Source organism: Alligator mississippiensis, chromosome 10, assembly GCF_030867095.1.
Source record: "Alligator mississippiensis isolate rAllMis1 chromosome 10, rAllMis1, whole genome shotgun sequence".
Classification (NCBI taxonomy): Eukaryota; Metazoa; Chordata; order Crocodylia; family Alligatoridae; genus Alligator; species Alligator mississippiensis.
The window spans coordinates 35,298,964-35,323,161 of record NC_081833.1 but is presented as its reverse complement, the minus strand read 5'-3'; the positions used below and the strand labels follow the sequence as shown (position 1 = coordinate 35,323,161).

Here is a 24,198-nt window from a genome sequence, read left to right as displayed (position 1 = left end):
GCTCCAGTGTTTTACTACCCTCCTAGTGAGAACATTTTTTCCTGCTATCTAACCTAAACTTCCCTTGCTGCAACTTCAGACCACTGCTCCTTGTTCTGTCATCTGCCACCACTGCGAAGGGTGTAGTTTCATTCTCTTTGGAACCCCGCTTCAGGTAGTTGAAGGCTGCTATTAAATTGCCCCTCAGTCTTCTCTTCTCTAGACTAAATAAACCCAGTTCCTTCACCTTCTCCTTAGAAGTCATGTGCTCCAGCCCCCTAACCATTTTGTTGCCCTCTGCTGGACTCTCTCCAATTTGTCCACATCCCTTCTGTAGTGGAGGGCCCAAACTGGACACAGTATTCCAGATGTGGCCTCACCAGTGCTAAATAGAGGGGAAAAATCACTTCTCTTGATATGCTGGCAACGCTCTTACCAATGCAGCCCAGTATGCTGTTAGCCTTCTTCGCAACAGTGGCACACTATTGACTCATATTCAGATGATTGTTTACTGTAACCCGAAGGTCCTTTTCTGCAAAGCTGCTGCCCAGCCAGTCAGCCCCCAGCCTGTACTGGTGCATGGGATTGTTCCATCGTAAGTGCAAGACTTTGTACTTCTTATTGAACCTTATAAGATTTCTTTTGGTCCTAAACCCCAATTTGTCTAGGTCTCTCTGAATCCTAGCCCTAACCTCCAGTGTATCTGCTACTCCCCCCAGCTTGGTGTCATCTGCAAACTTGCTATGTACTGGGGCTTATTTTGTTCAATACCTTCATCAGTGACCTGGAAGATGGCATACATGGCAAGTATTCCACTTGAAAGCTTGCTAAGAATAATTTTTCCAACTATTTGAGTTGGTCTAATAAAAGATTTACCCAAAGAACCTTGTCTTGCTAAAGCCAAGCCTTGTGACGTCCATTGGTCTCCCTTCATCCACAGAGCCAGTCATCTCATCAGAGAAGGCAATCAGGTTGGTCAGGCATTACTTGCCCTTGGTGAATCCATGCTGACTGGTCCTAATCACCTTCTTCTCCAAGTGCTTAGAAATGGATTCCTTGAGGACCTGCTCCATGATTTTTCCAGGGACTGAGGTAAGGCTGACCAGTCTACAGTCCCCTGGATCCTCCTTTTTCCCATTCTTAAGTATGGGCACTATATTTGCCCTTTTCCAATCATTCAGGACATCTCCAAATCCCCACGAATTTTCAAAGATGATGGCCAGTGGCTCTGCAATTTCATTGGCCAATTCCTGCAGCACTCTTGGGTCCATCCAATCTGACCCCATGGACTTGTATATGTTCAGCTTTTATAAATAGACCTTAACCTGTTCTTTCACCACAGTTGGCTGCTCACCTCTTCCCCAAACTGTGCTGCCAGGTGCAGTAGTCTGGGAGCTGACCTTGTTTGTGAAGACTAAGGTGAAAAAGGCATTGAGTACTTCAGCCTTTTCTGCGTCCTCCGTCACAAAGTTGCCTCCCTCATTCAGTAAGGGACCCACATTTTCCCTGATCCTCCTCTTGTTACTGACATACTTGTAGAAACCCTTCTTGTTACTCTTCACATCCCTTACTGGCTGCAACTCCAAATGCATGTTGATCTTCCAGACTTCATCTCTGCATGCCCAAGCAATACTCTTATACTCCTTCCTAGTTGCTTGTCCAAGTTTCCACTTCTTATAAGCTTCCTTTTTGTGATTTAGCTTACTTAAGAGTTCCCTACTAAAACAAGCTGGTCTTCTGACATACTTGCTAGTCTTCCTGCACATCAGGATGGTTTATTCCTGCACTCTCAGTAAGGTTTTTTTTTAAATATAGTCAGTGATCCTGGACTCCTCTCCTGCTCAGACTGGCCTCCCAGGGGATCCTGCCCATCAGTTCCCTGAGTGAGTCAAAGTCTGTTTGTCTAAAGTCCAAGGTCCTTACTCTGCTGCTTTCCTTCCTTCCTTTCCTCAGGATCCTGAACTCAATCTTCTCATGATCACTGCTGCCCAAGCTGCCATCTAGTACTATACACTATTTCACAGTCAGGGCAGCTAGGATCTGGAATCAACTTCCAAGGGAAGTGGTGCTGGCTCCTACCCTGGGGGTCTTTAAGAGGAAGCTTGACAATTACCTAGCTGGGGTCATATGACCCCAGTATTCTCTCCTGCCCAGGGCAGGGGGTCAGACTTGAAGGTCTACTTAGGTCCCTTCCGACCCTACGTCTATGAATCTATGAATCTATGAAGCAGCTGGTGCTGCCTGGGCTAGCTGGGTCTGATGTGCAGTGGCAGTTTGTGCTCTTCATGATCAGGATAATCCCCACACATACACCCTGCAAGTCAAAGCTCCAGTGAGAGTCCTTCCTGCAGTCACCTGGGGACCTCCCTGAATCCTAGACATGATGCCGCATTTCCTTTTCTTCTTATCTGCCCTCTGCCCCCATTAACATTTTCCCTTAAATCTCCCAGTGGGGGCACTCCTGAGCCCCCAAGGAAGCCTGAAGCTGGAAGCTAGACTGTTTTAGGCAGGTAACACCCCCCTCCCCCCCAGTGTTACACCCAACACAGCCCTGTAAAGCAGGGGTGGGCAATTATTTTGGGTGGAGGGCCGCTTACTGAGTTTTGGCAAGCCACGAGGGCCTCATGGCAGGCAGCCAGGAGCAGATACACATTAATTTTCTAAATTTTTTAGGGGCCCTGCGGGCCAGAGAGAATGGTCTGGCAGGCCACATCCAGCCCACGGGCCGCATTTTGCCCACCCCTGCTGTACAGCCTACTTCAGAAAAGCTTTGGGTAGGCATGTGTGTTAATAAGGAGGTTGCATAGTGACATTAATCACTCCAGTTGACTCAAAAAGCCAGGAGTTGTCCTTCCCTGATCCTAGACTAAGAGGGGAAAGCAAGGCAGCTCTGAAACTATTCCAGTTCTCTTTGGCCAGTGGAGTTTACTGGGTCAGGATTACAGGACAGGCTACTTTCAAATAGAAACTGGGGTCTCTTGAGTTAACTCTTGTGCCCCCAGAGCCCCCCTAGGGGTGTGTGGGGCCTGGGGCATATCACCCTGTGTGGGGCCTGTGCTGAGGGGTGGCAAGCAGCCAGAGCGCGGAATGGGGGGGACTGGTGGCAAGTGGCTGGAGTGCAGAGTGGGTGGGGAGAGGGGGTGGTGAGCACCCAGAGTATGAAGCTGTGTGGAGTGGTGGTGCCCTTGGCACGTGTCTGTATGGCACTAAGGGCCATCCCTGGGGGGAACGAATTGGGGCGACTGCCCCGGCCCTGTGCCTTGGGGGGCCCCGCAGAGCCAGGCCGGCTTCACATCTGGCTGCTTGCCACCCCCATTCCCTGCTGCTGCTGCTGCCACCATGTCCGGGCCCCACACAGGCTGATTTGCCCCAGGATCCACACCCTGCTACAGTCATCTCTGACAGCACTGTCCACAGGGCCCCCCAAACCGCGGGGCCCAAGGTGGTCATCTTAATTTGGCCCCCACGAGGGACGGCTCTGCGTGCCCCTGCAGGTTCTGTATGGCTCTGAAGGACATACCCATGGCCTGAGGCTGTGCAGGGGCCTAAAAAGACTGGGACAGAGTCTATCCCAATTCTTTCATAGAATTATAGAAAACTAGGGTTGGGAGGGACCTCAGCATGTCATCTAGTCCAACCCCCTGCTCAAAGCAGGATCATCCCCAGCTAAATCATCCAGCCAAGGCTTTGTGTAGCTGGGTCTTAAAACCCTCAGTGGATGGAGATTCCACCACCTCTGTGGGTAACCTTTTCCAGTGCTTTACTACCTTTCTAGTGAGAACATTATTTCTAATATCTAACCTAAACTTCCCTTGCTGCAACTTGAAACCATTGCTCAAGTTTTCCAGCATGGTGCAAATCCAGTGTAGTAGACAGGGCACAGGCCTTGGACACATTGTCTGAGACTGGGGGAGCGGAATGGTGCGTGCACATGAGTGTGCGTGTATGTGCGCACATGCATGTGTGTGCACCTTGTATGTGTGTGCCTTTATGTGGTTACAACCTGGAAGTCCTGCCAGCCTGGATTCCGTTGTGTTCTGGACAAGGGAGACCAGCTAAGGTGCATTTACTGTACTCTGTTCTTTCGCCATGAGCCAGACAGAGCCCACCCCTCCACCCCCGAGGGAACATTCTCACAGGCAAGCTAAGGAAGTACGGGTTGGATGAATGGACTGTGAGGTGGATAGAAAACTGTCTGGATCATTGGGTGGGTGGGCTGGGAGGGAGGTGCTTTGCCAAGAAAACCAAAAAGTTGTCATTTAAGGTTAACCCCAAGCAATTTTTCCTCTGAATTCTCAATATGACACCAAGCTGAGAGAGCAGTGACTTGTACAGCCCTACTCAGGAGGCCAGACACAGCATGGGGACCTCAGCAAAACCCAGAGGGTGTGGGGGGCACTACTCCAGTCCCAGAGATACCCTGGTCAACAGGCCCATGTGGCCTCCTGCTCCTCCTCCACAACAAAGGGAGAGGCTGGTAACAGGATTCTGTTTAGCAGCAGTATTATTGCTAGATCCCATCTGACTAAATGGGGTGGGGTACAAAGAAAATGGAGCAGACTGCTGGGCATGCTCTTTTCCACCTTCCCCCCCAGCAGCCTGGAAATAACCCCCAAGCAGAAGGAGTGGTAGATATACACCTTATAGACTAACTAGATAAGATAGAATAAGCTTGAGCTCATTTCATCAGATGCTTTGTGACCTCCAATTCATGAAAGCTTATGCATTCCTTCAACAGACAGACAGCCGGTCTGTAAGGTGCACATCTACCCTGCCTTTAGCCTGACTTCAGACTAACAAGGCTAACTACCTCTTAGTAACCCCCAGTTCATGCATCCACAGCCATCCACTGGTGGTCTTCTCCTAGCAGGTACTGCCACCTGCTGTTGCCCAGCAGCAACCTCACACAGGAGCCAACTTTAGAGAATAACAATGTTGGGCCACAGTAAGGGTGGGTTGTTCTATAGTGAAGCTAAAAGGCTATGGGTATCCTACTGAGTCAGTAAACTACACAGCAGAGTTCAGATCCTGCCTGCCTGCCTCAGCATAGTGTCTCTGGGTTCATGATAAAAGCAGCTCAAATATGTGTTGGGAGGTACATTAACAAAACTTCTGGGTAGCTCAGGGCTGGAGTACCAGGCAGCTGTGGTTCAGGAGGGAAGGGCAAGGGCTGCACCTCAGGCTAAGAGGCATTGCCAGAGCAGCATGATGAGCTCAGGGCTGGAGTATCAGGAATGGCACCAATTTACAAATCAGTTTTCAATACAATTATTTTACCAATGCTAAATCCAAGCAGACCTTGAAGAAGCTGGCCCTGCAGTGGGGGTTGGGGAGAGTATGGGGCTATGTGTCCTAGCAGGTTTGTCTCAGCTGGTTGACAGCTCCCTGCCAACTCCATTGCAGTTTTGGTGCCAAGTGTTCCCTGATCTACCCTTTCAGCATGCCATCGCTAAGCTGTTGGCACATCAAGCAGAGGGAGCTCTCTGGTCAACTGGTCCCTCTCACCACCAGGGAAAAGATCAGTCCTCTCTCCTACCCTGCCCACGGCCCCAGAAGAGCAGAACCAAATGCTCAGAAAAGCCCTATGTCCTATTCCTCCACCCCCTCACATGGAGATTTCAAGGCAAGGCTCTAGACATTCATGCTCCATAATGTTCACCATCCTGCCCTTGCATCCCACCCTTTACACCAAATGGCAGGACATCTTTGCTGAGGGTCCCTGGTGCACCAGTCTGTGCTCCATCCTCATCCCATTACCTACCTGGGATCTAGGTTGGCAGCTCCTGCATGGAGTTATCAGCACAGGTGTGTATCTGGCACACTTTACAGACTCCCCCTACACCTGCCCCATTGGTGCAGAGGGAGACCCTGGCACATACCTACCTCAAGTGCAACAGGCTGCATCTCCTCTACCATTTCAAAACCTCTTATTGAGCTTTTGGCTGCACTTTTCCACACACCTTTTATTTTATGCACCTCTCATACATAGCCTCACAAAGCCCAGGACCTTTGGTCAACCTCCTCATGCCTTGGCCAAGTTTTCCATCTACCAGACAAGGAAGGGGGTTCTAGTCAGGGGGTAACCTGGATGATTGTGGGGCTGTCTTGTCTGTATACATTTCTGAGCACAGTTTACTGAGCACTGGGCAGCATCTACAGGCTTCTTAGATATGTTCCAGGGGCATTAGCAAATAAGCTACTGCAGTCACTCACAGCCTCAGACAGGGAAGGCGTGGTTATCTCCACAGGAATACATTGAAGGACATGTCCAAGGTGACATGGGGAGGCTGTGACAGAGTCCACATTTCATGTCCTCTCCTCCACTAACTATCCATCCCTCTTGCCCTCAGCAGGGAGACATACTGGTGCAGTGTGGTGAGGAAAATAGTATTGCCCATATAGACAGCTGTGGAGTAGGGCTACCTGCAGCAGTACCTGGCTTGTAGCCAATGCTGGCTTTCCCCAAAGGGGCAGGGAGAGGAATCACCCTGGGAGCTCTGCCTGGGACCTGGGTATAGGAGCTCACTAGAGGGTTTATTCAGCTCTTCTGTCTCTAGGGTAAAGCCAGAGAAGTTACCAGGACATGAGCTGGAGACCAGTAAACTGTGCAGCAAGATTCAGGGGCTGGAGGAGTTCCTTAAAAGAAGCCCCAAGGCCAACCAGTGGGAAGAGGCTAGGGCTCAGCTGGCCACGGTTAGTCTGGTAGGTTCAGCTAGCCCAGTTAAACAGGCTGCAGGGCAGGAGCCTCACTTAGCCTTATCCTTACACCAGGTCCAGAGGGTTTGTTCAATCCTAGCCTCAGCATCCCTTCCAGGGAACCTGTTCACAGGGTTGGTTCTGGGCAGTTTATCACACTACAGCGTGATATAAAGCCAATGGTGGATCCAGGGGTTGCACTGGTGCACTTGCACCACCTCCTCTTTGATTCCTGCTCTACCCAAAGTTTAAAACCAACTGCCTGGCAGTGGCAGCAGCATATCTAGTCAGGCAGTGCTGAAAGAGTCGCTGACTTCATGGCTCAGTCATTATTATCTACCCCATCCCTTCTAAACTCTTCATTTCACAGGTGCCAAAGACCCTTTCTTTTTTTTAATGGTCTTGGTGTTCCACCAGTCAAGCAATCCTTTGTTTTGCAAATCTGTGGTCTGTTGGCTGCTCCTATTTCACAGCCCTGAAGATTGTTTTTAACTCATTCCAATGAAGTTATATTTGTTTTTGCTTCAATCTTAAAATGAATAATACAGCCCTAGGCCCATAGCATATTAGTTAAGCTTCTAGGTTATTTTAAACTGGAGAAAAATATGTGCTGTTTTATATGTGATGATGCCCCTCACCCTTTTCAAAATTCTAGATCTGACCATGAGCAAAGCCGTGTCTGTCTGATGCCCAAATTGCAGCCCTGAGCTAGTACTTCTCCTCCTGCACTATGGACTGTATGGTGCAATGATCACCTCTCATACGATGAGGGTGTAGACTACCTAGCTATACAGAGACAGCAGATTGTGGCGGCAAGTGGTGGGGCCTGCTATTCTCCAGCACACCAGCATCTCAATCTGAAGCCTATCAACACAGATTGACTGGCACATTTTTGAGTTCCTTAGATATGTATTAGAGAATGCCCAGCTCCGGAGCCAAGGGGGCTGTCAGACTGGGCTGCACACCATTACCTGATCTTTACAAATGTGACCCCTGGGGAGATGATGCCTGTTCCCTTGGGAAACTGCTAATGCCCATGGCTGATGGCAAGCCCAGCTCTGCTTCTGGCTGAGAAGTCCCTTCTCCCTTTGCTAGGCCCCCATCACCTGCCCAGGGTGCACACACACCTATCTACCATTCTTCCAGACCAAGGGAACCTGTTGGTTCCAAATCTTAATGACAGGCTGCGTCAGGAAGCCAGAGGCTCCTGTTAGTCTAAGGGAATGCTGCAGCAGGCTAAGCTTGCAAGGGAGCATCAGCACTTGGGCAACTGGTGCAACCTTAGTCAGCGAGAACATTCCCCCCCCAAGTGGCCAGTCAGTGACCAGAGGGGAAGAAGGGGAGTGTTGCACCCCACCCCCGTGACCCATCATGCGGAGCAACATGGCCAATCACACTGACTGGGGTGCGGCCGTGGTGCTCCCAGAAGTGTCTGTGGTGCTTCATTTGGTGCTCCTACTCCACAGCTGGCACTTGCAGGGGGGCCACTGGTGCTCCTGCCTGCCCTCCGCCTGTCGCCTAAGCGGGGAGTGCAGCCTGTCAGGGGGTACACCGGCGCTCTCCAGGCGTGCATGTGCACCCCCAATGCTGCCACTGCATCAGCAGATGAACAAGGGCTAGAAATGGTAAAGCATGTAGGTAGTATCAGCTGGGATAGGAGCTACTCCTGGGTGGGGAGTGACTATTCCGGGGGCTAACTGCAAAGCAGTAGGCTTCACAGGGGGCACACCCAGAAGCAGACCTCCAGGCAGCATAGAAAGAGCAACTACAGGCAGCTGAGCTAAACTCAAGAGGAAGAAGACAGGTTAGTTGTCAGACCTAAATGGAAACCCCTGTAAGTGGCTCAAGAGCCACCTGATAGCAAAGGGTGGGACTTTAGAGGCACATAAAGCTAGTTAGTGCCTGAGAACAGGTAGGTAGTTGGTTGGGCCTGGCAGGGACAGGGAGGGGAGCACTTGAGCAAGATGGCTACAGAGGGGGACTGACCAGCACTTGGGCTGTCTCCAGACAATGCAAGTAGACAGCTAAGGGGTGCTTGTAGCCTGCGGGGAAGTTATTGACCCAGAGGGGGAACTTTGAGTTTAAAGTGGGTTCTTGAGTTTTTGTTCTAGTTTATACCAGTGGACCAGATGTGGCTGTGAGGGGTGGAAAGGGTGCGATAGTGGTGCCTGAGGGGCATGGAAGGTTTTGAGACCTGCTAGGGGCAGCAGCGCAAGGCAGAAGGAGGCAAAGATCTAGACAGCTAAAGCCGGAGCACAAAAGGGGCAACACAGGCAGCCAGAGGCTGACAGGGCCATAGCTGGAGCCTAGGGTGGGCAATGAGGCAGTCAGGGGTTGTGGAGAGGCTGAGACTGAAAGGCCAGGTGGGAGCCAGTGGGTCTAGGCTACCAGTCTACAGCTAGAGTAACCTGTAAGCTAAGGCTAAGAAAGCCAAAGTCTATGCAAAGGAATAACGGGCAACTGAATGGCACCTGCAAGGCACGGGTATGGCTGTGGGCGGAAGGAGACCATGAAAAGCCCTTAAGGCAACTGGTGTCCTGGGGCATGAGCAGTGCCAGGAGGGCCCCACTTAGGGCTGGAAGGGCAGGACTGGGATCACCTGAGACTGGGAGGGGCCCACTGACCAGAGAATAGATGAAGGCTCACTCTGGGACCCTGGGGCAGCCTCCCCTTTTACAGACAAATAATTCCATCAGGGTGTGACAGGCAAGAGGAAAAGGAGGGTACCTGAGAAGCCAGAGTGGGGCAGGAGCCACATGGCCACCAGAGGGTGTTATGGCTGACCCTGGGGCCTGGTTCTATCACACAGCTACTACAGACCCCAAGGTGGATCTCCTGTCCTGCATTATCTAGGGACAGCCACTCCTGCAGAGCTGTTCAGTGAAGGCTGTTCTTTCCCAGACAGTGGAGGCTGGGAGAGACTGCTCAGTGCAGCAGAGACATCCAGAAGAGGGTGCAAATGAGTCTTGGTGGGAGTGGAGTTCCTGGGGTGGCCACCCAGTCTGGCAGTGGCTTGCTGGACTAGCATTTGTTGTTAGATGGTTTTAATTACACAGAGATGAAGCTCAACAGAAACTATTAGGGATGTGAATTGAACCACACCACCTTTGGGGGGGGGGAGAGTATAAGCCCTGCCAACACAGCCAAGGAAGCACCGGCCTTGAGGCTGTGCCAAGCAGAGGGCAACTGTCCAGCTGCTGCCAGTGGTGCTCTGATGTGGAGGGCATCTGAGGTGTTTTCAGTGCAGTAGCCCTCAGTCATGTGAGTTCTCCAGCTTTCAACTTAGTTTGAACAGAACTTACCCTCCCCACTCTCCATTGGCCTAACACATGGAGAACATGCTCAGTGTGCTCTAGGGGATGTTCAAACCAAATGCACATGCTGTCAGGATCTAGTGGCTGAGAAGGCACCCAGAGAGATGTAGAGAACAGCCCATTGTATTCCCAGGTGGGTCAAGGAGTCCCCTGCTAGCTTGGCTAGTGCATCTCTGCCTTAATGGAAGTGTTGGGAGCCAGCTCCTGGGCAGAGTCCTGGAGCACAGTGCTAGCCTAGGCTCTGGCTGGCAGGGACCCCGGTATTTTTAAGTAGAGCAATGTGTAACAAGGAGCCCCTTTTTGCCTGCATCCCCACCCCCCATTATGTGCATTTCTTTTTCCTTCTAAGTAGTGGCAGAGACCTAGCACACACATTGCATGAGTGTGGCAAGGCTTGAAGCAAGCCACAAAGCTGAAATGACTTTCTGTAGGAGAAACCTACAAACTACATCTACATAGCAATTGAACTAAGTGTCACTAAAGAAAACAAAAGAACTAGAATATCCACTTCAAGGCAAAGCCTGTAAGAGACAAGAAAAGCCAAGGTGTGCTGAAAACATGACTATAAATATATCCTGGTGAATACATTCCCACTTTGATTAAAACCGATTTCCCTAAGAAAACTTCCCATATCTGTCTAAAGTTTATGCTAAATAAGTCTATTGCTCTAACCTAACTCACTTATTGTCCTCAGTGGCCATTAATCCTCATTACCTCAGATTTGCATTTATTGATTAAGGTATATTCTTTTTATATTTAATTTGTCTCATCTTTACCCTGGCATTCTGTATTCTATATTTTATACCTTTTAACTTTTAACAAATGTATTTTTCTTTAAAGTCATACCTTGTATTACTAGAACTATTATTATAAGACTGCATTGGAATAGTAATCCCTGGAATTGCCTTGCTGTATTGGGGCTGGTTTCCTGAATGAATGGGAGCGAATCTGAGTAAGTAATTAAGTAATAGGCAGAGCCAGCTGCAGTTACAAATTAAGGAGGGGCAATTAACACCTCCTACCCACACTGTCAGCAGGAAAGGATCAATGCCATTGTATGTGCAACAAGGTATCCAGTTTAAGTTAATCAACACTGGAGGCCCGAGGGACAGCTCTTGCAACCCTTAACACTATCACTGTTAAATTAATCAAAATCACAAACTAACTCCTGAAACTGCTGGTAGGGGCAGGCAGAGACCCCTATGACTGACAGCTGTCATGCACTACTCCAGACCCACGTGGGACAGCGACCTCCAGATTGGGCAGTCAAGATGATGCTGGGGGATCACACAAGTCTGCCAGAAAGGGATAAAAGGAGGTGAAGCGTGACCCTCAGTGGCACCCTCTTCAACCTGATCAGCACCCTACCTGTCCAGCCAGAAGGACCAGCCAGTGACCCCTTTCTGGAGACCACACCACCTTGGAAGAAACCTCGACTGGCCATCGATGGCAGACTCCAACGCTTAGGATAGGTACACCCAATACCGGTGCTCTGTTGCAGCTGGGTGTATGTGTGTGAGCATTTAAAGAGACAGTGCCCCTCATAATCTGAAGGTTTACATTTGTGACTTGTGACTTCGTTAACTTTGCACTCAGTCCCATAAACTAGAACGTATTATGATCCCATGGGTTGGTCCTTGTAGCCAACAAATGAACCATCTGGGGGTGCTGTCTCCCTGCCTGTGCTTCTAGGCTCCTTTTGGCATGTGTCCCAAATGCACACACAGATCCTGGGTGCCATGCCCATGGACCATACAAACTGCATTGCCCTCCTTGGCCTGCATTCCCAACTGGGCCTCTCCCTCCCCTCCTCTCCCTTGGCAGCTGAGTCCACCCTGCCTCTCTTCAGCTCCTTACAGAAGCACTGATGGCATATCCAGTCCCTGTGTACCCCTGGGGTTGCCTGACAGCCCAATGAGCCAACCCATTTCACATATCAGCACTTGTGGACATGAGCAGTTGGTGTCTGGGCTAAGAAGGATGGGGGGTATGTGGGGTACCCTGCTACCCTCATCTGTCTATGAAATATTTGTGGTTGGATTGTCTGGAACTGGTGTCCCTTGCTTCAGCCAATGAGGAAAAAATCCAGGTCAGAGGTGTCCAATGTAAGTTTTCTGTCTGGTCCCTGCATAGATAGGAGGAGACATTCCCCCACAGGGCCACAAAATCCTGGAGAGTTAGAGGAATGTGGACTTAGCTTTCCCTTGCTTTACTTTTCCTGGGAGGGGGAGCAACCCAGACAGTCTCTTCCAAAATGTGTTCCCTGTTCATTTGTCGGTTACCCAAGAAGCATGACAAAGGTCTAATCAGCTCCCCTGAAGGCTCAGTTATCTGGAAACTTTCTGACCCCTTAATTGTCAGAGCTGAAGTGTTGCAATGTTCCCACCAGAGAAAGCTTTTCTCCCAAGTGTTCATTAGGCATTCAAGTTATATCAGTGTAAACCAATGACTAAGGAACCAAAAACAGTCCAAATATGACAACTTCTGTGCTCAAGCAGTTGTCACAGTCTTGGTGTCTGGGATGGCATAATCCTCCTAGTTCTCTGGCATCCAGGGAATCCTCCAGGCAAGCAGGGGAGATAAGACCAGAGCATCTAACGTGAAAAACAACCAGGAAATAAAATAAGCTAGTAAATCCTTCTGGGTCTTCTACCTTCAGTGCAGAGGCTGGAAAAGGCACTTTTCCATTTGGACTGAGTTTAAGAGGCAGGCTGCAGGTCATTTTGGGAGTCGGAGCCATGAGTAGGGACCATGCCAGGGCACAGAGGCCACTGTCCAGTAGGCCTGTGTGAAGTGGCAAGTATTTGCTTTGGATTCTGATTTGGCTGACTCAGAGGACAGTGATTCAAATCTCTGAATCGAATCACTGTCCCAATTTGATTAGGCTGAATCAGATCCAAAAGATTTGGTACTGCTTTGGAGATTCGGCCATAAACTAAACAGGCGGCTGGCACAGCTGCCTCCAGCTGGTAATTCTGTTGGGGTTGGGGGAGAGAAGGGGTATGGGAGAGGGAGGGATTGGGGCAGGGGCTGGGGCAAGCTTCCCAGCTGGGGGGGGGGAGGGGCGTGTTACTTGGGGAGGGGGGCGCGGGATGCAGGTGCAGCAGTGCTGGGACTGGCGGCTCTGCCCTGCTGCCACTTGCCCATCTGGCAGGGGGGGAGAGGGGGGGGGTGATGCAGGCATGGCTCGCTCTGGGCAGAAGGGGGCAAGTGGCAGCAGGGCATAGTCCCTGCTCCCAGTAGTGCCATACCCTTATCTCGTGCTCCTTTGTGCTGGCTGGCAAGCAGCGGCAGAGCAGAGTCCCCACTCCCAGTGCTGATGTGGGTGTGGCAGCACTGGGAGCGGGGGGCTATGATCTGCTGCCACTTGCCCCCTTCTGCCCAAAGCGAGCTGTGCCTGCATCGCATCCCACCCTGCTGGCTGGGCAAGTGACAGCAGGACTGAGGTCCCGCTCCCAGTGCTACTGTGTCTGCATCAGCACTGGGAGAAGGGACTCTGTGCTGCTGTTGCTTGCCAGCCAGCGCAGAGGGGCAGGCACTGGGCCAGCCAGTGTGGAGGGGTGATGGGGGGCAGGTGCAGCAGTGCTAGGAGTGGGGGATATGCCCTGCTGCTGCTTGCCCCCTTCTGCCCAGAGAGAGCCATGGCCACATCCTGTGCCCCCCTCCTCCCTCCCTGAGTCCCGCGCCCCCTGCCCTGGCTAGGCAGCTTGTCCCAGCCCCAATCCCTCCCTCCCTCATGCCCCTTCCCTCCCCCAACTCCAACAGACTTACCAGCTGGAGGCAGCTGTGTCAGCTGCCTGTTTAGTCTATGGCCGAATCACTGTATCTTTTCTGAATTGATTCGGATGTTTTGAATTGATTTGGAGCTTTTAATTGGTCTTCCGATTCAATTCAGATTTGGAGATTTGGTCCCTGAATTGGGTTAAATCTTCTCCAAATCGAATCGGCTACCAAAGCTTCACACAGCCCTACTGTCCAGGTGGTTTGGGACCTGTTCTCTGTCCCTCCACATGACAGCTCGTCAGAGCAGCTCTCACAGGAAGAACCTGCCTGCTGTGAGGGGCAGCATGGCCTTCAGAAGGTGCAGCCCTGCACCAGGAGCGGGCTCAGAGCCCAGCTACTGGCCTGGCGTTCATGCCACCCCCTCACATGCTGGTTTCTTTTTGTATCACACCAGGTCCTTCCAGGGATCAGCTAGCACTAGGGTACAGAGACCATAGCACCTCAGCACTCATCACCAGGGATCTGGGCTTTTCATTTCCCATGGAAAAAGAAAAGAAAACACAGATTTTCCCTCTTAACTGAGAAAAATGTGGATTTCTCATTTTAATAGGGAAACACGGGTATTTTCCACTTTTACAAAGAGCTCTCTGCAGGCTGGCAGATTTTTCAGCCTGCAAGGGGCTGGGGGGAGTGGGAGGAGGGTGGTCAGGGGGCACCATATGCATGCATGTGTGTACACAGCCACCAGGCAGCCTTGAGAGCAGCTCCCGCAGGTAAGTTTGGAGTGGGGAGGGGAAAGATTGAGGCCCCCATTGGGAGGCAGAGTGGGAGTTGGGCAGGACTGGGTCTGGGGCTGCTGTCTAGCTGGGTGGTGTATAGGGCTTGGGGCCCAAGACTGGAATGCATGGCTGCAGGGCCCTGGCGAGGAGCAGGATTGAGCCATAGGCAGCTTGTCCAGGGGGGTGGGCAGGGGCTGGCTTCCTGTCTCTGTGGGCACTTGGGGGGCACTTGGTGCACCCCAGATTTGTGCAGAGGGCAGAGGCGGGCTGCCTGCTGCTAGCTTGGATTCCGTGCCCTGCAGCCCGGCGGGCACGATCCAGCATGGCAAGGCAGAATGGGACTGGGTGGGGAAGCTCCTTGCCACTGTGAGCCCTGCACCACCCTGGCAAGGTGCACCCTGGCCACCCAGCAGCAGTGGGGGTTGCAGCGCAGAGCTGTACTCCTAGCTGCTGCTGGGTGAGTAGGGATGTCTTGCCATGGTGGCACAGGGCTCCTAGTGGTGGCAACGAGCTTCTTTGACGGGTCCTACTCGGGCCTGCCACTCCCGGTTCCCCCCCTTGGGCCTCGGAGACCCCAGGGGGAGGGCAGCAGGGCAGGGAGCCTGAACCTGCAGTGGGCAGTCTGCCCCCACCTCCTCCCACAACAGGTTCTGCTCCACCGAGCCACCCATGGAGGAGGGAAAGCCAGGCTCCCCGCTCTGCTTCCCTGCAGCAGCCATTACCTCCTGTGGACAGCAGCCAGGTCTCAGATGCTGCTGTGGGGGGCAGAAGGCTGTGGACCCATGTCCCTTGCCCTGGCAGCTGGGGGCCCCTATGGCAGGGCTGGGAGGGGATGGGGGGCTGTGGGTGGGGAATGAGGGGCCCTGGGCCTGTGTCCTGGTGAGAGTGATAGGGGCTGAGGAAGCTCTGATTTTCCATGATAAAAAACCCCAAATCAGATACTAGAATTTATTTTATTATAGTGATTGAGGTACTGGGCTTCCAAATTACTTTAAAAATGTAAACATATCAATAAAACATTTTGTTCCATTGAGATATATATATATATATTAGTGGCATTTCATTTTAATCAAAGATTTGGGGGTTTTAATCATAAAATTTGTTATTTTTAAATAGAAAAAACCAGGATCCCGGTGAGTCCTCATGCTCTTCAGAGCTATTCCAGAGCCATTGCACCCAGTGCTGTTCCCTTCCTGCTCAGAGATCTTTGGAAAGGACACTGAGGAGTCTGGACAGCACAGGGTTAAACTCCTGGAGAGTGGGGAACTGGTTATTTGCTGAGCCACTTCCTCTGGCTAACAATAATAAAACAGAAGCAGGGAGGCACATGGGTCCTGTGGGGCCAGAGTTGGCTGAGTGACCCCAGCCCATCCAGCTGCAACAGAGGCAGGAGGAAACTCCCGGAGTGTTATCTGCCGTCCCCATTCTGCTTCCTGGCAGCATCCCAATCCATGGCAGCTGTACAAATCTAGATGCATTTCCTCCTGAACAAGAGTGTGTCATGAACCCTGGCCAGGGCCTGTTACTGCCATGGCAACAAGAGTCCCCAGAGCAATGCAGGAGGCCAGCTGCAGCAAGAGCACCGGTACCCCACTGCCATTCCCTGGTCCACCGTGCACCCATCCTGGGAGAAGGAGATCTCAGGGCCACTCCTAAGTGGGAAAGCCATAGGAACAGTCAAGCCAAAAGAGAGTCTGTGCCCATCTGTCAGCCTGAGACCGCTCTGTGCTCACCCAGGACTGGTCCAGGTGGTCACAGGTTGGGCAACCCCTTGGGAAAGGCCAGGCATACTCACACCACATTTCCAAGTGGTAGAGCCTTTGAGTGACAGGGGAACACCCGATCACAAACCTCACTTGCTGGGCTGCACAGCATCCCCACCTGCATCCACCAAATCATAGGGCTCAAGGTATGCTCCTAACATGGTGATACCTCCCTGGGAAGAGGTCTCAGAGCCTTATGCAAACCAAGATCTGTGATCTGGTAGGACCACGGACAAGGAAACGCAGACTCACCAAAGCCGGGGTCTCCAGGGGCTGGAAACACAACTTAATCCAAAGTTCAGGCGCTTGGAGCAGCTGCTTGTGCTCTGTCCCCAGTCAACCTTCAGCTAGAGTCCCGCAGACTTCTGCTTCAGAGCCTGAGTCCCCTCTCCTGTCCCTGACACCAGGAGCTGGTTTGAAGCACTTCCTTATGCTCTGGCCACTTAGACCTGCCTCCTTTTCACTACTCCACCTCCACAGAACAGTTTCAGCTTGATCCATGTTAAAGGGGCAGAACTGTCCTTTCTCCAGTTTGCTCTCCTTTGTCCCCCGTGTCCCTCTGGAGAAGCAGGGCTTTGCATGCTCTTCCCAGCTTCAACATGTGTACAGAAGTTGCTTTTTTCACCATTTAAAGTGCTTTATTGCTGTGACAACAGAAGTGCACAGCTTTACAGCACTTAAAAAATGGGTACAGTGCTTTAAATTAACCCTTGTTAAATGATTAAATTTGAAGTGCAGTATTTTTACAGCACTTTAGCAACATGCAATGCTTTAAATAACTTCTGTAGCCTGGCCAAATTTCTGACCAGTAGAGAAGCTCCAGGAGGCTGCTGAGTGCCCCCTGCCTCCTAGCCTGTTTAAGAGTGCTGTAACTAAGGTTTTCTGTAAAGCGTTCCGAGTTACAACATTACCCTGGACCAAACAGAAGTTCACTGCTGGTTCCAGGGAGGAAGGAATCTAGCTGGGTCTGGGAGCCTGCATCCAGACTCCCACAGCAACAGCCAGGGCTCTCCGACAGTGCTCCTGTTTTCAGAATGGGAAGAGGGAAAGGCAGACTAGGGAGCTCTATCTTGGGGCTCCCCAGCTGGTGCTGAAGGGTGGGGTGGATGAATTGGAGCCCCCTCACCTTGGAGGGGCTCTAATACACCCCACCCCACACTTTGGGGGGGGGGTGCTGAAAAAAAACAAGACTGAACTCTCTCTGCTCCCTTTTGCCACCCTCCCATTCTGAAAACAGCAACAGGCTGGGAGCTCTGTAGACACAAGAGGAGGCTACATTTTTAAATGTCTGTATCTGATACCTCATGCAATGAGGGGTCAGATTTTTACCCAATTACAGTTTTTGAAGCTGTCTACAGCCATGCACTTGTGTTTGGTCACAGCTATAGACTGCTGTCTGTGGCCAGATTGGGCAAAAATTATCACTTCTGTCTTCACCCTTTACAGTACTATAAAAAGTGCTCTATATTACAGCACTGTAAAATGTGCATGGAGCACTTCTGTATACACCAGAGTCACTGATCTGGAGAACATGTTTCATGTTAAGTGACCCAGTGGCAATTGCCCAGCAGTGAAATGGCCATTTTGGACCCTTGTGCAGTTTTCCATCCTACCCCTCTGCTGTATGGATGCATAAGCACCCACAAGCCTGCACAGGGACCATTCAGTTTAATTGTTTTCACACTTATAAGCAACTAAATAGGTTTTGCTTAATCTTCAAAACAGCCAATTCAGCCTGGGTCAACCTGAAATCACCTCAAATGTTAGCAAATGCAGCTGGCAGCAGTGTTACATGACTGATCTATCAGGGAAAATTAAAGTGCCTGGATTATGCTTGCCTAGCCATACAGCACATAGCACAGACTTCTCTTGCCTCACTGGATAGGTTTTTTTTTGTCTTGACCCTTGAGATGCGATTGCTGTTGGATAGAGGTTACTCTGGTACTAAAATGAGTCGTGGCATGTGACTTGTTCCTGTCCTGCAACTGCCTGAGCAGCAGTGTCATGGCAGTCAATTGATTCCCTGATTGTTCCCCAGTCATATTACTGGATGTGTCTGCACTAGGAAGACAAGTCAGGTGTTAGACTACAGACAAGTTAGCTACCACACATAAACACACAGGTCACACTGATGTAGACAAGGCTTCAAAGTCTTAAAACCCTGTTCCTTGTCAACCTTGAGCTTTGCCCTAAAATGCTTTTAAGCAGAGTTAAAACATATAACTAGCTCATCATACAGATAGAGAAATTGAGGCAAAAAATGGAAGGGTGTGAAGGAAGGTGTCCATGCCCAAGTTTTAGCCATCAGGAGTAAATCTGTGTTTCTTGATTCCCCCCCCATGGGTTCCTGTGGGTTTACTGATCATTTGTTTGTCTCTTCTAGCACTGCTCCCCTCTCCTTTCTCTCAACCCCCTCCCTTGTCTTTGTATTCTAATTTCTTCTTCCTTTGTATACAGTAGTCTGCTTTCTTCACATCCTTTCACAGCCTCTAAAATGAACTTGGGTTCATAAAAGCTTGTGCTCTCTCTATATATATCTTACTTAGTCTATAATGGTGTATATCTACCTGACCTTTTGCCTGACTTCAGCCTAACATGGTTAACAACCTCTCTTTCCCCATCCTTACCCATTAGACCAGCGGTCACCAAAGTCAATCATTGAGCCTCTGACAGTTGATTTCAGTCTGTCAGAGGCTCCACAATTGGGAGCGGCAGGATGCACATGGCTGGGTTGAGCTGCACTCCCTGCCGCCCAGGCTGGGCTGAGTGAGTGGGGTCAGAGCCCAGGCGGTTTGCCTGGGAGGCAGGGGAGGTGGGGCATGGGGAGCATGGCAGGAGGCGGGGGAGGGGGCTGGGGGGCATGGCGGGAGGCGGGGCAGGTGGGGGGTGTGGTAGATCCTGGGGTGTCAAAAAGTTATCTTCACCATAAAAAGGTTGGAGACTGCTGCATTAGACCATCCCTTCCAACTATTTATCTTGCTACATATGATCCTGACTCTCTTTCTCAGGACATGGCCTACAGTTCAGTATCATACCACTCTCCTGCACTGATCTCCCCCTCCCTTTCTTCCCACCATATTGGGTAGTGCCAACAGTCCATGGAGTGGTCTGTGGGGATGCGCATCAAGAGGACAGCCTTAGCCAGCCCTCACAGGCTTCTTACTAGTCTGTAGATCTTCTGCAGAAGTCCCTTGAAATTCAGACTCTGATTGCATTTGGGCAGTGAGAGTCTCTCTTCCACTGTTTTTCTTTTTGGTGTCTCTTGTTATCTTCACAGCCTCTTCAAGGTCACAGGCTCTCAGCTGGAGAAGCGGGACTGCGCGTTTAAACACACTAGTAGTCTTGCTTTCATCTCCATACCATGGGGCATGGAATCTGCAAATATTTGTATTTTCTGGGAACTGGCTCCTTCCTTTGCCTGGTGTGGATTTTATGAGTTGGACAAACGTCTGATCTAAACTGCACCCAACCATCGCATTCCAGATTAGAAATACTCCCAGGAGGCTATGCCACACCTCAAAGGCCTCATAGCAAATCCTTTGTGTTGTATTTCATTGCCTTCTTGGGACTCTGAAGGAGCTATCACCATAGGAGCTACTGGAGAGGGCAAGCGGTAGGAAAGGAACCTTTGGCATGGTCCTTTCCTCTCCTACCAGGCTGGGGCCAACGTGTTTTTATCCCAGAGGAAGAAGGTGTCTCAAGTAACCTGCCAAGGTGGGCATTTGATGGCCTCTTCTTAACAGAAGGCAGTGACTGTCTAATAGAGACACCTGTCAGTCAGGAGAGACTAGAGGCAGGCCTTTGGAAATATTGGCCCTCAAGTTTGTTTCAGGACACTGGTTCTATACACAAGTACCCGAGGTGAACATAAATGGTGCCATATTTAAAAGCACAATTTTTGACTCACTGCTGACCAGAAGCAAGCTGCAAGTGGGGCCCCTCCACCAATCAGTGGCAGGGGAATCTGCAAGATTAAAGGAGCTGCAGCACACCCTGCCATGAATTTGGTAGGTCCTTAGTTATGGAGATGGGAAAGGCAGATGGAGTTTGGGGCTGAGAGGGGTGGCAGTGTCTGTGGAGGTGAAATAGAGTATGAAGAGGGTTGGGAGCAACAGGGATTGTGGATGAAGGAGGCAAGGGGTACAGTGAAGTTTGGGTGCTCAGACGGTCAGGGAAGGACTCAGTGGGGTGTGAGAGATCAGGGAGACTGGAGCATGATGGGGACAGGTCTGTGCAGAGTGCAGTGGATTTATGGCAGCAGTGAGGGAGCAAGGTAGGACTCTGTGGGGACTGATAGGGATGGTGGGATTGGGGTTTGGGGCACAATGGGATGGGGTTGAGCTTGGGGATATATTGGATAACAGGGAACAGAGTGGAGCCAGTGGGTATTTGAGACGGCAGGGGCAATGCATAAAGGGCAGTGAGGGGCACTTTGGAGCCAAGGTGGAGTGCCTGGGAGACTTGTGTGGGGGTGCAAGGAGCAGTTCTGTCCATGGCCAGCAGAGACGACCTGAGCAGGATGCGGGGCCTGGGGCAAATCAGCCTGTGCAGGGCCCCACCCATGGATGTGAGGAAGCAAACGGCAGATTCGGGGGGGGGGGAGGGGGAGTGACGAGCTGCCGGACACGGCAGGGGTGCCGAGCAGCTGGATGTGAAGCTGGAGGCAGTGCGGAGTCATGGCGCCACTCTGGCCGGCTCTGCGGGGCCCACCAATGTACAGGGTCCAGGGCAATTGCCCCCCACCCGGGACAGTCCTGATAGCCAGGCTGGGCAGGTAACAGCTATACCTCCTTCCGGCACCAGGTGCCTGCCACAGCCTAGAGCTGGCAGTCAGCCCACCACAGACAGTTATATTTGTTTTTGCTTGGATTATAAACTGAATAATGTAGCCCTATGGCCCCATCTTATTAGTAAACCTTCTAGTTTCTTTTTAATTGGAGAAAAATATGCATTAATATAGGATGATGCGTCATACCACCTGCACTCTCCAGCCCCCACCCTTTTCAAAATCCTAGATCTGCCCGTCAGTAGTCAAGTGGACACTTGTGCATCCATGTTGCATGAGGAATAGGATCACTAACTGTGCCAAGTGTCATCTGGGCCTGTAAAATGCAGTTGGATTTTGTCCCTGATGCACAGCACCATGCCCCACTCATTCAGAGAATGTGAGCAACGGGTTTGGTGCAGGCCATCTCTAATACGGAGACTATCCATTTAGATGCCTAAACATGGAACCAGGTACCTAACTGCAGGCATTCAATTTTGGAAAGTTTAGCCACAGCTGATAGAGATAGGGAAGCAATTATTAGCTAATTGACCCACCCAACCTGTGAGACCAAGGGTATGGTTCTATCTGCTGGGACAGGATAACACTATTGTGTTTTGTAGGTGGGTTTGAGGAGGGGGACATGCCCTTTACACAATGATGCAGTTTCTTGAAAGAAGAAGAGAGGAACATCTAACACAAGGAGCCTGGAGAACAAGCAGGATGACCTGGAAGTCACAGATTTCATAGACATTAGGGGCTGGAAAGGACCTCGCAAATTCTTCGAGTCCAGCCTCCCTGCCATAGGCAGAAAATGTGCTGGGGTCAAATGATCCCAGCAAGATATGCATCCAAACATTTTTTGAATTAATCCAGAGTAGGTACTTGCACCACCTCTGGGGGACCAGACTGTGGACACTTGGACTATAAAGAAGTTTTTCCTTATGCCTAGTCTAAATCGGCCTTCCAGAGGTTTGTGGCCGTTAGACCTTGTTATCCCTTGGAGAGCCCTGGTGAACAACTGTTCTCCCATATCCTGATGCACACCCCGTATATACTTATAGGCTGCCACCAAGTTCCCCTGAGCCTTCTCTTCTCCAGGCTGAAGAGTCCCATGTCCCTCAGTCTGTCCTCGTAAGGCTTGCTGTCTTGGCCTTTGATCATACGGGTACCACTCCTTTGGACTCCTATAAGTAGGAGGCAAAGCCTATAAGTATGATGCTTGTTTTCTCTCCCACCCTGCACTTCTCTATGTTGAATGAGATCAGGTTTTGATCCACCCACCTTGTGAGCCTGTCCAGGTTGGCCTGTATCCCCAGCCTGTCCTCCAGTGTAACCGCCTTCCACCATAATTTAGTGTCACCCACGAACTTCGCCAGTCCACATCTGATACCCGAATCCAGATCATTAATGAAGATGTGGAGGAGTACGGCCCAAATACTGAGCCCTGAGGGACACCACTGGTCGCCTTGCGCCATGTTGATTTGCTCCCATCAACTATTACTTTTTGGGCCCGACCCTGGAGCCAGTTCCCCAGCCACTGAACTGTGAGATGGTCAAGGTCTCACTTCCCCAGCTTAACCATGAGGACATCATGGGAGACCAAGTCAAAGGCTTTCTTGAAATCCAGATATGTGACATAAACCTCATCTTCCCATGTCCAGGCAATGCGTCACCTGGTCATAGAAGGAGATGAGGTTGTTCAGACAAGACCTTCCAGCAACGAAACCATGTTGGCAGGCACTCAGAAAGCTGCCTTCCATTACCCTGCTGCTGATGGAACCTTTGATAAGTTTCTCCAGGATCTTTCCAGGGATGGATGTCAGACTGATTGTCCTGTAATTCCCTGGATCTTCCTTCTTTCTTTTCTTGAAGATTGGGTTCATGTTGGCTCTTTTCCAGTCTTCTGGTACCTCTCCCGAGTGCCACGAGTTCTCAAATATCTTCACCATAGGGCATGCTATGATGTCCTCCAGCTCCTTCAGGACTCTCAGGCGCACTCCATTCGGGTCCGTAGATTTATGGATGTTGAGCTTCTCAAGGTGTTCCCTCACGTGATCAATGTCAATTGTGGGTCCACCTTCCATACCCTGGATGCTTTGTGTCCTGTCTGACAGGGTGACTCCCTTGGGCAGGTGGAAGACCGATGCAAAGTAATCATTTAGGAGATTGGCCTTTTTCTGAGTGTCAGACATCAGCTGCCCCATTTGATTTAATAGGGGTCCAATGTTGCCTTTGTTCTTTCTCCAACTTCCCACATATCTGAAGAAGGACTTTTTGTTGTCTTTGATTCCCATGGCTAGACTGAGTTCAGTTTCTGCCTTGGCTTTTCTGGTCCACTCTCTACAGGTGTGGGCTAGTGCTGTGTAGTCCTCCTTGCTGATGATTCCTGCTTTCCATCTGGTGTAGGCTTCTCTTAGTTTCAGGAGGTCCAAAAGTTCCCTATTGACCCAAGGGGGTTTCCCAGCCGGCTGACTGCCTTTCCTAGGGACAGAATGGACTTTCCTTGTGCTTTGAGGATTGAATCCTTAAGGAGCAGCTATTCCTCATGGATTCCCCTTTCTGAGGGGGACATGGTCTCTTAGTGCCTGACTGACCAGTCTCCTGAGTTTGTGAAAGACAGCCTTCCCAAAGTTGAGGGTTTCTGTTTTAATAAGAGAGTTGCCTGCCCTACGTTGGACAGAGAAAGTGATTAGTTCATTGTCACTATCACCAAGCTTCCCTTTGATCCTCAGATCGCTCACCAGATCATCCCCAGTACTGCCTCTCCCCTAGTCAGCCCATAGACCTTTTGCGTTAGATAGAGCTCATCAATGCAAGCAAGGAAGCTATGCGACCGGTCAGATTTGACTGTGTCCTCTTTCCATGAGATGTCAGGGAGGTTGAAGTCACCTATGACAGCCATGCATTGGGAGCATGCAGCCTCAGTCAGGTCCCTATTTAATTCAAGATCCAGCTCTTCCTCTTGGTTGGGAGGTCTGCAACAGATTCCTCTAATTGTATCCCCTTCCCCATGCTCTCTCTGTATTTTAACCCAGAGGGTCTCAAGACATCCTCCTTGGTTGTTAAACTTGGTCTGAAAGGAAGTGTACTGCTTCTTCAGGTAGACAGTTACACCCCCACTCCTCTTCCCAGCATGGTCTCTCCTACACAAGATATAGCCTTCTATACTTATGGAC

The 24,198-nt window shown here is 50.8% G+C and overlaps 1 protein-coding gene across 2 annotated transcripts in view; it reads right to left on the bottom strand.

Annotated features, from left to right (window-relative positions):
- The window catches only part of RIPOR1 (RHO family interacting cell polarization regulator 1), a 136,449-nt gene extending 119,778 nt beyond the window's left edge, over positions 1-16,671 (bottom strand). For both annotated transcript variants that reach the window (XM_019488994.2, XM_019488997.2), the window contains exon 1: positions 16,507-16,671. The gene's annotated coding sequence lies outside the window, so the exon portion shown is untranslated. The remainder of the gene's footprint in view (positions 1-16,506) is intronic.
- Positions 16,672-24,198: the final 7,527 nt, after the last annotated feature.